We start from the raw sequence: 11398 nt of genomic DNA, 5'->3' as shown, positions 1-11398 counted from the left end.
GCTCATGTTTAGCAGTGGCCGGAGCATTTGTGAGTAGTGATTCTGACAATTTGAATATGCCAAAGAGAAGTCATGAAGTGCTTCCTTGAACTGACCCCATAAGGAGAGGAAAAAATGCCGAGTGCTAAAGTAACTAAGATCTACAAATTCTTAACAGAAATTTTAAAGAAAACTAGTCATGGTGGCTCATGCGACATCACAGTGCTTGTCAAGTGGAGGCAGGAGCACGGAGAGTTCAAGGCCACCCTTCCTTATATAGCAAGTTCCAGTCTAGGTCGGAAAACAAATTGTGAAGAAGGAAATGGATCTGTGCTAGTTTTGCTGTCACCTTGAACTACAAATCGGTTGCCACAGTTCCTGACAAATGCTTAGTCATTCACCTCATTTGATCTCTTCACATTGACCTTGTGTCACCTCACGTCACCAGAAAGCTGAGTACAATGCAGTACATTATTGTTTAGAGACCAGATTATGGCTATACTACTCCGAATGCACTGATCTTGTCTGGTCTCAGAATCTAAGGCAGGTTGGGCCTGGTTAGCACTTGCAGAGGAGAAATCATATTCACATACCTTTTGTAGGGCGATATAGAGTTGAACTTGCTGTATTTTATTATTGTTAATCTTACAATGCCTAATACATGTTCTTTATAGATGTATCTAGTAGGAAAAAAATAACTTTCTGGTTTGGTATTCAGTCATCAGTGAGGCAATTTTGAACAGACCCTACCTCCCAAGACAGGTGGAGATTACCACATGTATTAGCATTGGAGACTTGTCCCGGTTTTCCCAAACATGAGTCAGAAAGAGAGGTAATGTTCTGACATAAATCCTAGGACAGGAATCAAATCACTGCCATGTCTCATGGAGAAAAAAAGTCAGAGGATTCATCTCTAAAACCAGATTATTTTAAATCCTCAGCCACAAAATTGGGAAACAGTGGTGTTACCCCACCTTTACCACAAGACCTTCCTGATCTTGACTTCTCTGTGGGGCCTTTTCCCTTAGTTCTCTCACTAGCAATTACATTTTCCTGTTTAACTTTCCACAATCAGAAAGAGTCCCATTGTTTCACCAAGTGTACGGGCTCAGGAGACAGGGAGAGGAGGGTCTCCCCAAAGTTAAAGATAGCCAGCTTTATATGCAAGCTCCAGGCAGCCAAGGCTACATAGCAAGACCCTGTCAAAGAAATCTAACAAACCAACAAAAGAAATCTAGATGTAAGCATTTATAATGCTAACTAGGTCTAAGCATTTATTTCATGCTCAAGTTTCTGATTTTATAACTAGCGACTTGTTATGTCCAAATTTTAAGTTATTTAGTGTTGGGGGAAGAAACAAGTGCCCCTTCAGAGTACTTTTCTCATTTGTACAAGTATTTTTAACTGTTGATACATTTCTCTACCCCAGAACATCTTTTAGAATGTATCTAGGTGTTTTAAGACAACAGGAAAATCTTTGAGTTTCTGTGCTGATTAAACTGTGTCTAGTATCTTTTTTTTTTCTTTAATTTTAAGTCCAGGTTATGCTATAATGCCCAGGCTGGTCTTGAAGTCAGGGTCCTTCCACTTCAGTCTCCCAAATACTGAGAAAAGAGGAATGAGCTGCATACTGGCCTCTCTCTGCTATTCCCTCCCGCCCCCCTCTGCCCCCCGCCCCCCCCACACACACCCTACTGTTCTTGACCTGAGTTACTGAGGGCAGGATTATAGTAAGGCATCCATCAGTAGAGGATGCTGATTCTGTAGTAAGAAATGCCTGCCAAATCCAAGGGACTTAAAACCACAGATTCGTTCCTCATTCATGCTACAACACAAGCTTCAAAAGTCAGAGTAGTCCCAGAATAGCTGTCTCTCATTGGGGGAGGGGAGGGGATGGAATGACTGATGGTTTCTTAGTCCATAAAGTCAGCCTCAGTAATTCCAATCTGGTGCCAGGAGTTTGGATGGTCCTTGGATAGGCACTGTTCTCTATTCCACAATGAAAGCTTGGGAATACTGGCTCTACTGTCAGCAAAGAGTCAGCAGCACTCACAACAACAGGACATAATAACTTGTGGCAAGAGAGAGGCTAAACTGGAAACAGGTAAGAGTAAACATCCTTCTGAAATACCCTTACCTTATCAATTAGGATAATCCTTCAGGTGAGGCTCCCTACTCAGATGTGTAACTTGTAACCTGTGGCAAATTGACTTTAAAACCAACTATAATAATAGCAAAGCAGTAGTGGCACATGCCTTTAATCCCAGCACCCAAGAGGCAGAGGCAGGTAGAGTCCTTGAGTTTGAGGCCAAACTGTTCTACAGATTGAATTCCAGAACAGCCAAGACTACAAAGAGAAACCCTGTCTTGAAAACAAAAAAACAAAAGCAACCATAATAATGGGAATTTGTAGGAGACACAAAGAGACAGACCAATTATGAGTCAGTAGTCTACAGTGCAATGCGTAAAGACATAGTCTCAGAGAGGAGTATCTTAAATTGCTTTGACTAAATGATTTACTGCCATTCTTCAGCATAGTGACCAAATAAAACAAAGTAATAGTAAATGGTACTGTGAGCATCACTGTGTGGGCACAGAGTATGGCTTTGTGCAAGCCTATTCTCATATCTCACAGGTTATATTAGAATAGTAAAGGGAAGTATTAGGCACTAAATATTGATTTGCTTGTGATCATCAATAAACATCTATTAGCACAAATGTCAATGAACATACTTTACAATAGCTAAGACAGTTTACTCTTAATAGAATTTTTCTGTACTTTATTTCTTCGTGTGGAAGAAGGGTGGTATTAGAGGTGACTACAAGGCCTTACACACCCTGGATAGGTGCTTTGCCTCTAACTACATGCCCAGCCCTAAAATTTCTATTTTCTTATTTGGGGCTACAAAGTTATCTAACTTCATCCAGGACTTCAGCTTTTTAAGTGCTGAATATTTCTAGTGCTATGTTAGTTGAATTTTGTGGTGGACATTGTACATTTGTGGTGTATTCCAGCTATGTAGCAGCTATCTAGTTACAGAGTTCTAGAACTAAGTTGTATGTATTTAGAGATTAGTTCTAATCTGCTTGCTTAATCAGACAATCTTTTACTCTTGTCATGTGAAGTGCCACTTCTAAACAAAATCACTGCCTCCTGCTTCCTTGCCCAAAGCCAATAGGCCCAGTTTGAGCTAATCAGATATAAGAGAAGGTAGAAGAGATGACCCACTAAGCCATCTTCCCAGACCCAATGGTGGATTTTTTTTCCTTAAGAAATTATGAAAGCAGGAGCAGCAAATATTTTTTAAGTGCTGAAAGAAAGAAGAGACAGAGAGACAGAGAGGGAGGGAGGAGGAGAAGAAGGGAAGGGAAAGAAGGAAAGGAAAGGAAAGGAAAGGAAAGGAAAGGAAAGGAAAGGAAAGGAAAGGAAAGGAAAGGAAAGGAAAGACTTACCTTACTCCAGAGTTCTGTGCATGCAACAAAATACCTCCTTCAGGATTGAGGTGAAGAAAATACTCCCAAGAGAATTGAAAGAGACTGTTGCTGGAAGATGTGTGTCTTAGTCAGGATTTCTATTCCTGCACAAACATCATGACCAAGAAGCAAGTTGAGGAGGAAAGGGTTTATTCAGCTTTCACTTCCATATTGCTGTTCATCAACAAGGGAAGTCAGGACTGGAACTCAAGCAGGTCAGGAAGCAGGAGATGATGCAGAGACCATGGAGGGATATTCTTTACTGGCTTGTTTCCCCTGGCTTGCTCAGCCTGCTCTCTTATAGAACCAAGACTACCAGCCCAGAGATGGCACCACCCACAAGGGGACCTCCCCATTGATCACTAACTGAGAAAATGCCTTACAACTGGATCTCATGGAGGCATTTCCCCAACTGAAGCTCCTTTCTCTGTGATAACTCCAGCCTGTGTCAAGTTGACACACAAAACTAACCAGTATAATGTGCTTGAAAATTACTCTACTAAATCCTAAGCAAAGGAGAAATGGTACTGTGAGAAAATAGAACATTATGAAGGAAGGGGAAACAATGGTGGAAACATGGTAAATTCAGACAATTCTCTTGAAAGCAAAAATCAACATTGTCTGATTGGGTTTTGATGACTAGAAATGTTATATACTTAGAAGGTCTGTATGGGGGATGAGGTTTTCACATTCAGCTGATAGTAAAATCTCAACAGATGCAGTAAATACTAAGAAGCTCAAAGAACAGAAGGCAAGATAGGGGAAAACAAGAATTGAGTAGATTCAAACCAAAAACAAATGGTTAAATTGTTGACATTAGCCCAAATATATCAATAATATTAAGTTGCCATGTAGCTGACATCAATAACATATAATTGATGTCACTGTGCCAACTGAATACCCCATGACAGTATGTGCTGTCTAATAAAAAAAGTGCTTCAAGTATTGTCAGCCCAGTTTTGCTCCTGCCCTCTAGGCACTGTTGCACACTGGGCTGCCTAGAAGGAATGAAGCTTAGCTGCTGGGTGTATCTCAAGGAACTCAGCTGGCATGAGTACAGGAGAAATAGCCTTCTCCACAGACAGTTTTCAGTGAAACATATCTTTTATTCATGGTGCACAAAGGCTACATAAACCTTGGGGAGTGAGTAGGGGTTTGTGGGTGAGTGTAGATTGATTATTGGCTGGCCTGAAGTACTAGGAATGTTTCATTTGCATGAGGAGGAATTCTAAGACATGTCCTTATAAGAAGAGGAAGTTTAGCCTGTAATTTGGCCACCAGGTATGTAACTACCTCAAAGGTGGCAGAGGTTGAGGTTGTAAGGCTTACATGAGCTAAGACATGCAGGCCCATCACAAGGAGGAATTCTAACTCCTGCCAGTCTCAGGATGAGATTTTCAGGGTTTGAACATGTCTCAACCTCACTCTTACTCCAGACTGGCTCCCCAAGTTGCATGGCTTTCTGGCCTTACAAACTATGACATAAAAATTGAATAGGAAAATATGTAATATGCAAATGTTCATGAAAAGAAAACATCAATATGAATCTCAAACATAGCAGACTTCTGAGTAGAAAAAGTGACTAGGGATAATGTTCAGACCTGCAGGTGTAGCTCAGTGTCAAGGCTCTAGTTTGATTCTTGCAGCAGGTTTTGTATGTGTGTGTGTGTGTGTGTGTGTGTGTGTGTGTGTGTGTGATGGTAGTAGTGGTGGTGGTGGTGGTAATGCATGCCTTTAGTTCCAACACATGGGAGGCAGAGGCAGGCAGATCTCTGAGTTTGAGGCCAGTCTGGTCTACAGAGTGAGTTTCAGGGTAGCCCGAGCTACATAATAGAGAAACTCTATCTCATAAATACATACATACATACATAACAAGAAAAGAAAAAAAAGATTGTTGCATGGGAAGATGGCTTAAAGGGCTGAAGGTACCTGCTGCCAATCCTGACAACCTGAGTTCAATCCCCAGGACTATATGAAAGTTGTTTTCTGATCTCTATATGTGTGCTATGGCATAGACACCCATACACAAATACAATATGTAAATGCAATTTAAAATTTTTAAATTGTGACTGTTTATACATTTAGCAACAGAACTTCAAAATGCATGAAAATTGTTGGACTATGGGAAGCAGAAGAATAAGTAAATTGGCACTTGCAGCTGACGACATCTGTACTTCTCTCTTGATAACAGATAACACAGTAGACAGATAACCATCACGGCCAGATTATATATGCACACTGAAGGACTCAACAGTACCATCAACTAGATCTGACATCCACCCAACAACAGCAAAGTAGTCATTTCTTTCAAGTGCATACTGAAAATTCCTAAGGCAGGTTGCTTCCTGGATCATTAAAAAAAAAAAAAAGAACAGTTGAAAATAATGCAAGTTATGTTAATTACTATATTGGAATGACATTGGAAATTAATAAAAGAAAGCAAGAAGAAGACTCTCCAAACAGTGGAAAACACTATACTTCTAAGTAATTCTCAGGATGTCTCAAAGGAAATTGGAAAATACTTTCATTAAAAAAAGAAAATATACCATATAAAAATTGTGAGGCTCAAATATAACAGTGCTATTACATCAACATCATAGTGTTAGAAAAGAAAGTAACTCTTCAGAGACCTCAGCTTTCACCTTAAGAAACCTAGAGAGTTGGGTGTGTGAAACACATCCATGGCCACAGTGCTTGGGAGGTGGAGGTCAGCCTGGGTTATGTGAAATCTAGGGTGCACAGTCAAAATAAGCTCAAAGAAAGCAAAAGGGGGAAATAGTAAAGAATATAAAAATCAGAAAATGGAAAAAAATAATCCAAAGGGTAACTTTTTGTAACACTGGCAAAACAGAGAGATGACATGAGTTACCAGCGTCTAGGCTGGGAAGCAGAATAGTACTGTACTATGTCACATACTCCACAGACAATAAAAGGATAGGAGAGAGTAATATATAAGCTATATACATTTATAATTTTATTAGATAATATAATATAATCAAAACAAAAAGTCAACAACTTAGCTGGAATAGGTCTGTTCCCTGCAAATTCCAAACTAAAATAAAGAGGGATGAATAGGAATGAAGAAGGATTAGGTGACTTCTTATTTTAAGAGGCCATTGTTACCCTGATAGCCAAAGCAAAGGAACAAGAAGACTACAGGCTGTTGCCCTTCATAACACAAGCAAACCCTCCATCACACTATTAAGAAGTTGAACAATTATTCAATATAAAATATACACACAGTGAAGACATTATGACCAAGGATTGTTTACTTCAGAAGTGCAAGCCTGGGCTTAATATTTGAAAATCAATATAATCTACAATTTTAACAGGCTAAAGAAAAAAAAGCCACATGGATATGTTGGTTGATGTAGAACATTTCTAAAAATTAAATGTCTCCACAATAAGTCTTGTCAAAACTAGGAGTTAAAGGGTCCTTCCTCAACAAGATAAAGGATCTATTCAAAAATCCTAAAAAGCCATTATGAGTGATCAAAAGCTGGAGGCTTCCCCTAAGACTACACCTTCCTTAAGACTGTAGTCAAGGCTGGTCTGTGCACTCTCACTACGCCTGTACAATATGACACAGGAAGTCTTAGCCGGTGAAGTCAAGAAAAAGAAACAGCATAGATTAGAAAGGGAGAAGAAATAACAACAAAAAGAAAACAAAATCCAACCAGACAAAACTGGCATATATGGAAATGATACTTCTGTATCAAGGCCACACAGGAAATCCAAGGAATTTGTTTTATATATAGAACTGCTGATTTCAGCTTGTTAAAGAACATAACTGGTCTTAGAGTTTCCATTGCTGTGAATGGAACTATTTAATTCCATGGCCAAGGCAACTCTTATAAAGGACATTTAATTGGAGCTGGCTTACAGGTTCCAAGGTTCAGTCCATTATCATCCTGGAAGGAAGCATGGCGACATCAAGGCAGGCATAGCACTGTAGGAGCTGAGAGTTCTACATCTTGTTCTGAAGGCAGACAGGAGAAGACTGTCTTCCAGGCAGCTAGGAGAAGGGTCTCAAAACTTACCCCTACAGTGACATCCAACAAGGCCGCACCTCCTAATAGTGCCACTCCCTGGGCCAACTGTATTCAAATCATCACATAACTCCAACACACAATACCAGCTGCAGTTCTGGGGAGATCTCCTTTGCTAAAGCTACTGTCATGCAGGCATGAGCACCTGAGTTTAATTGCCAGCATCCGTGTAAAATGCCAAACATAATGGCATGCATCCTAGAGCTGGGGATATGGAAACCGCGAGATCCCAAGTCAGTGAGCTCCAGATTCAGTCATAGACCCTGCTCCAAAAGTAAAGTAGATAAGAGTTGACTCAACAGGTAAGAGAACTTATTGCTCTTGCAGAGGACCTGGCTTCAATTCCCTGCACCTACACGGCAGCTCACAACCATCTGATTCTAGTTACAAGGGATCTGATGCTCTCCTCTGTCCTTTACAGGAACCAGGCACACAAGTGGTGCACAATACACAAAACAAATCCAAAGAATTCTTTTTCATTAAAAGGTGGAGCCCAGTGTGGTGAGACATACCTTTAATCCCAGCACACAGGAGATAGAAACAAGCAGATTTCTGTGAGCTGAAGGCCGACTTGGTCAAAAACCCATGTGTGTGTGTGTGTGTGTGTGTGGTTAGATGTATAATAGAGTGGAAATGATAGAGGAAGACCTCTAACCTCTACACATATGCACACATAGACATGTGCACTTGCAGACACATGAACATGTACACATGTATGTACCATATAAACGCATACACAACAAATATTTTATATACTAATAGTGAACTGAAAACCAAAATGTAAAATATAATAGCAAACTATTTAGGCAAAAAATTATCTTAAAAAGCTCATTGCTGGGCTGGCAAGATGGCTCAGCAGGTAAGAGCACAGACTGCTCTTCTGAAGGTCTTGAGTTCAAATCCCAGCAACCACATGGTGGCTCACAACCACCTGTAATGAGATCTGATGCCCTCTTCTGGTGCCTCTGAAGTCAACTACAGTGTACTTATGTATAATAAATAAATCTTTGGGCTGGAGCAGGCAGGAACTGAGTGAGCAGAGTTGACTGGAGCGAGTGGGCCTATCTGAGCGAGCAGAGGTCCTAAGAATTCAATTCCCAACAACCATATGAAGACTCACAACCATCTATTCAGCTACAGTGTACTCACATACATAAAATAAACAAATCTTTGGAGGAAAAAAAGCTCTTTGCTTCAAAATGTCAGCTAATTTTTCTGTGTCTTCTTATCCAAATATGTATGTTTGACATTATGCTGCATTTACATTTTAATGAACATTTTACTCTATATTTATCCTCATCAGATTTGTTGTCTGAAGGGCTTCCCAATATTCCAGTATACTGTTACATCAGTATGATGTGAGCTTTTAAAACAATCCTGGCCGGGCAGTGGTGGCACACGCCTTTAATCCCAGCACTCGGGAGGCAAAGGCAGGTGGATTTCTGAGTTCGAGGCCAGCATGGTCTACAGAGTGAGTACTAGGACAGTCAGGGCTACACAGAGAAACTCTGTCTCAAAAAAACAAAACAAAAAACAACAACAACAAAAACACCCCCCCCCCCCAAAAAAAACAACAACCAAAAAACCCAAATAAACAAAACCAAGCCTGGATTCAAATTTCAGTTTTCCCTGGAGGCTTTAATTAAATGCCTTGCTCAGTCCTGCCATTAATAAAATACCAAATATTCAGGGTTTTTAAAATTAAATATGTTAAATGACTGCTACACGGTAGGTACTCAACGAAGTGCACTTATTAGTTCTGTGATTTAAATTCTTAATTTTGAACAATTAAGATAATATCTTGGCAGATATTTATGCTGGGGTCTGAATGGTCTTTTTTTATTTTCAAGATATTAACCCTTAGACTTTTAGTTCTAAAACATTGTTTAGGTGTATGTGTGGTGGTTATAAGCCTTGGCAAATTGACTTCAAGGTCTAATTTGTAAACTGAATGTCAACTTATTCATAAATGTGAGTATCATCATCCTGATTACTTAGAATGCATAATCTATGTTAGACTCTCAGCTGTTCATCACTTTCCATTTGTATTGATCATGAATGTAACCTTGGTATTCCAGAATCCCACTGCCAAGAGTCCAAGAGATATGGAGCACAGAACGTGGGGTTGAAAACCCAGGAGCCAGAACTGTCAGACTTGTCCTGAATATGCCCCAGGAACTCCAGTCATCTCCAGGATGAAAGGAAAGGCAGAGGAGAAAGTAGTTTCCCTCCATTATGAGTTTGGGGTTTAGAGGTGGTGGGAGACTGAGGTTGATTGCAGAACGCAATGAACAAAGCAACAACAAACCTGTCTCCTTTGCATGAATTCTACTGTATAGCTGAATTGTGACTCACACACAAAAAATGCTTCTAGCATTTCTTATGGAAAATCAATCCATCAGCTAGCTAGCACCCAGGAGACAATACCCTCAACATGGGTATATAAGGATGATTCAATGGAGGGTTATTTATTTAAAGCCGTGGTTCAAAATGAAGAGGAGCACTGTGAACCCCTCGAGAGAGAGTTATTTCCAACCTTATGCTTAAAAGGACATAGAAAAGGGGCAGTAGCTCAACATGAGAGAGAACAATGTCCTAGGAGCCACCAGCTGGGCTGTAGCTTTGGCAGGAGAAGAGCCAGCCAGCTTATGACTGTGCAGCAAGGAGCCCAGAATTAAATGCCCCTTCCTCACTTCCTTGCCAGTTTCTTTCCAGTGCCCAGCCTTCCATATTTGCAAAAAGAAAAAGAAAAAGAAACACAAAAATCAGAGGGCAAGAGGTCCTGGGGACCTTAGGACAGAGAATGCTGGAGGGTAAATCTGAAGGTAACAGGTTGTATACAGCATGTAAGAGGTTCACTGGCTTAGCTAGCATTCATAGGCCCAAGTCTTTTTTTGACTCATTTTTGCCTCTGTCACATTTTGGATTTTAGGCTGGCTCTTTGTTTGAACTTGTGGACTACTGTCTATTGAATCACATACACAGTCTTGGATATTGCTCAGAGGTGGAATGTGGATTTAGCATGCACAAGCTCTGCTGTTTACTAGACATACCCTTCAAGGAGGGGCTAGTTATCCATATAGAAATGTAGGAGAAGCTGGGTGTGGTGGCACACGCCTTTAATCCCAGCACTCAGGAGGCAGAGGCAGGCAGATTTCTGAGTTCAAGGCCAGCCTGGTCTACAGAGTGAGTTAGTTCCAGGACAGCCAGAGCTATACAGAGAAACCCTGTCTCGAAAAACCAAAAAAAAAAAAAAAAAGAAAGAGAGAGAGAGAGAAAGAAAGAAAGAGAGAGAGAGAGAGAAAGAAAGAAAGAAAGAAAGAAAGAAAGAAAGAAAGAACGAAAGAAAGAACGAAAGAAAGGAAGAAAGGAGAATCAGTGTATATGAATGATCATCTTAGTTATTGGAATTATCATCTGAGGGGGGAGCAAAGAAGTGCAAATCTCTTATAAAACGTCCCCAGCCACTCCCCACCAAATCACACAACCCTGGAACACCCTCTCCACTCCCCACCAAATTACACAGCCATGGAACACACACACACACACACACACACACACACACACACACACACACACACTCCCCACCAAATTACACAGTCCTCGAGAAGGTCATTGCTTAATCATCTCAAGTTGGAGCTGCTTGTTGCTCCACACAAAGGCAGAGAAGGGCAGATGAGACAGAATGAGTAACTGGGACAAAGTCCACACGTGGAACTCTCATTCCTGTAGGGATGGCTGCCAGGTATTTGGTTGAATGCATAGAGAGCCCAACATATTGGAAAAGCAAACAGAATCAGAATCCTAGGAGGCAGTTCTCCCAACTGGAGAAAGCGGCTGAGCAGGAAGCCAACCAAACCCTCATCTGAGGTCTGAGTGCTCCTCACACTTCACCT

This window comes from Mus musculus, chromosome 11 (genome assembly GCF_000001635.26).
Source record: "Mus musculus strain C57BL/6J chromosome 11, GRCm38.p6 C57BL/6J".
In the NCBI taxonomy this organism is placed as follows: domain Eukaryota; kingdom Metazoa; phylum Chordata; class Mammalia; order Rodentia; family Muridae; genus Mus; species Mus musculus.
The sequence above is the reverse complement of the archived record's forward strand: the minus strand, read 5'-3'. Positions refer to the sequence as shown.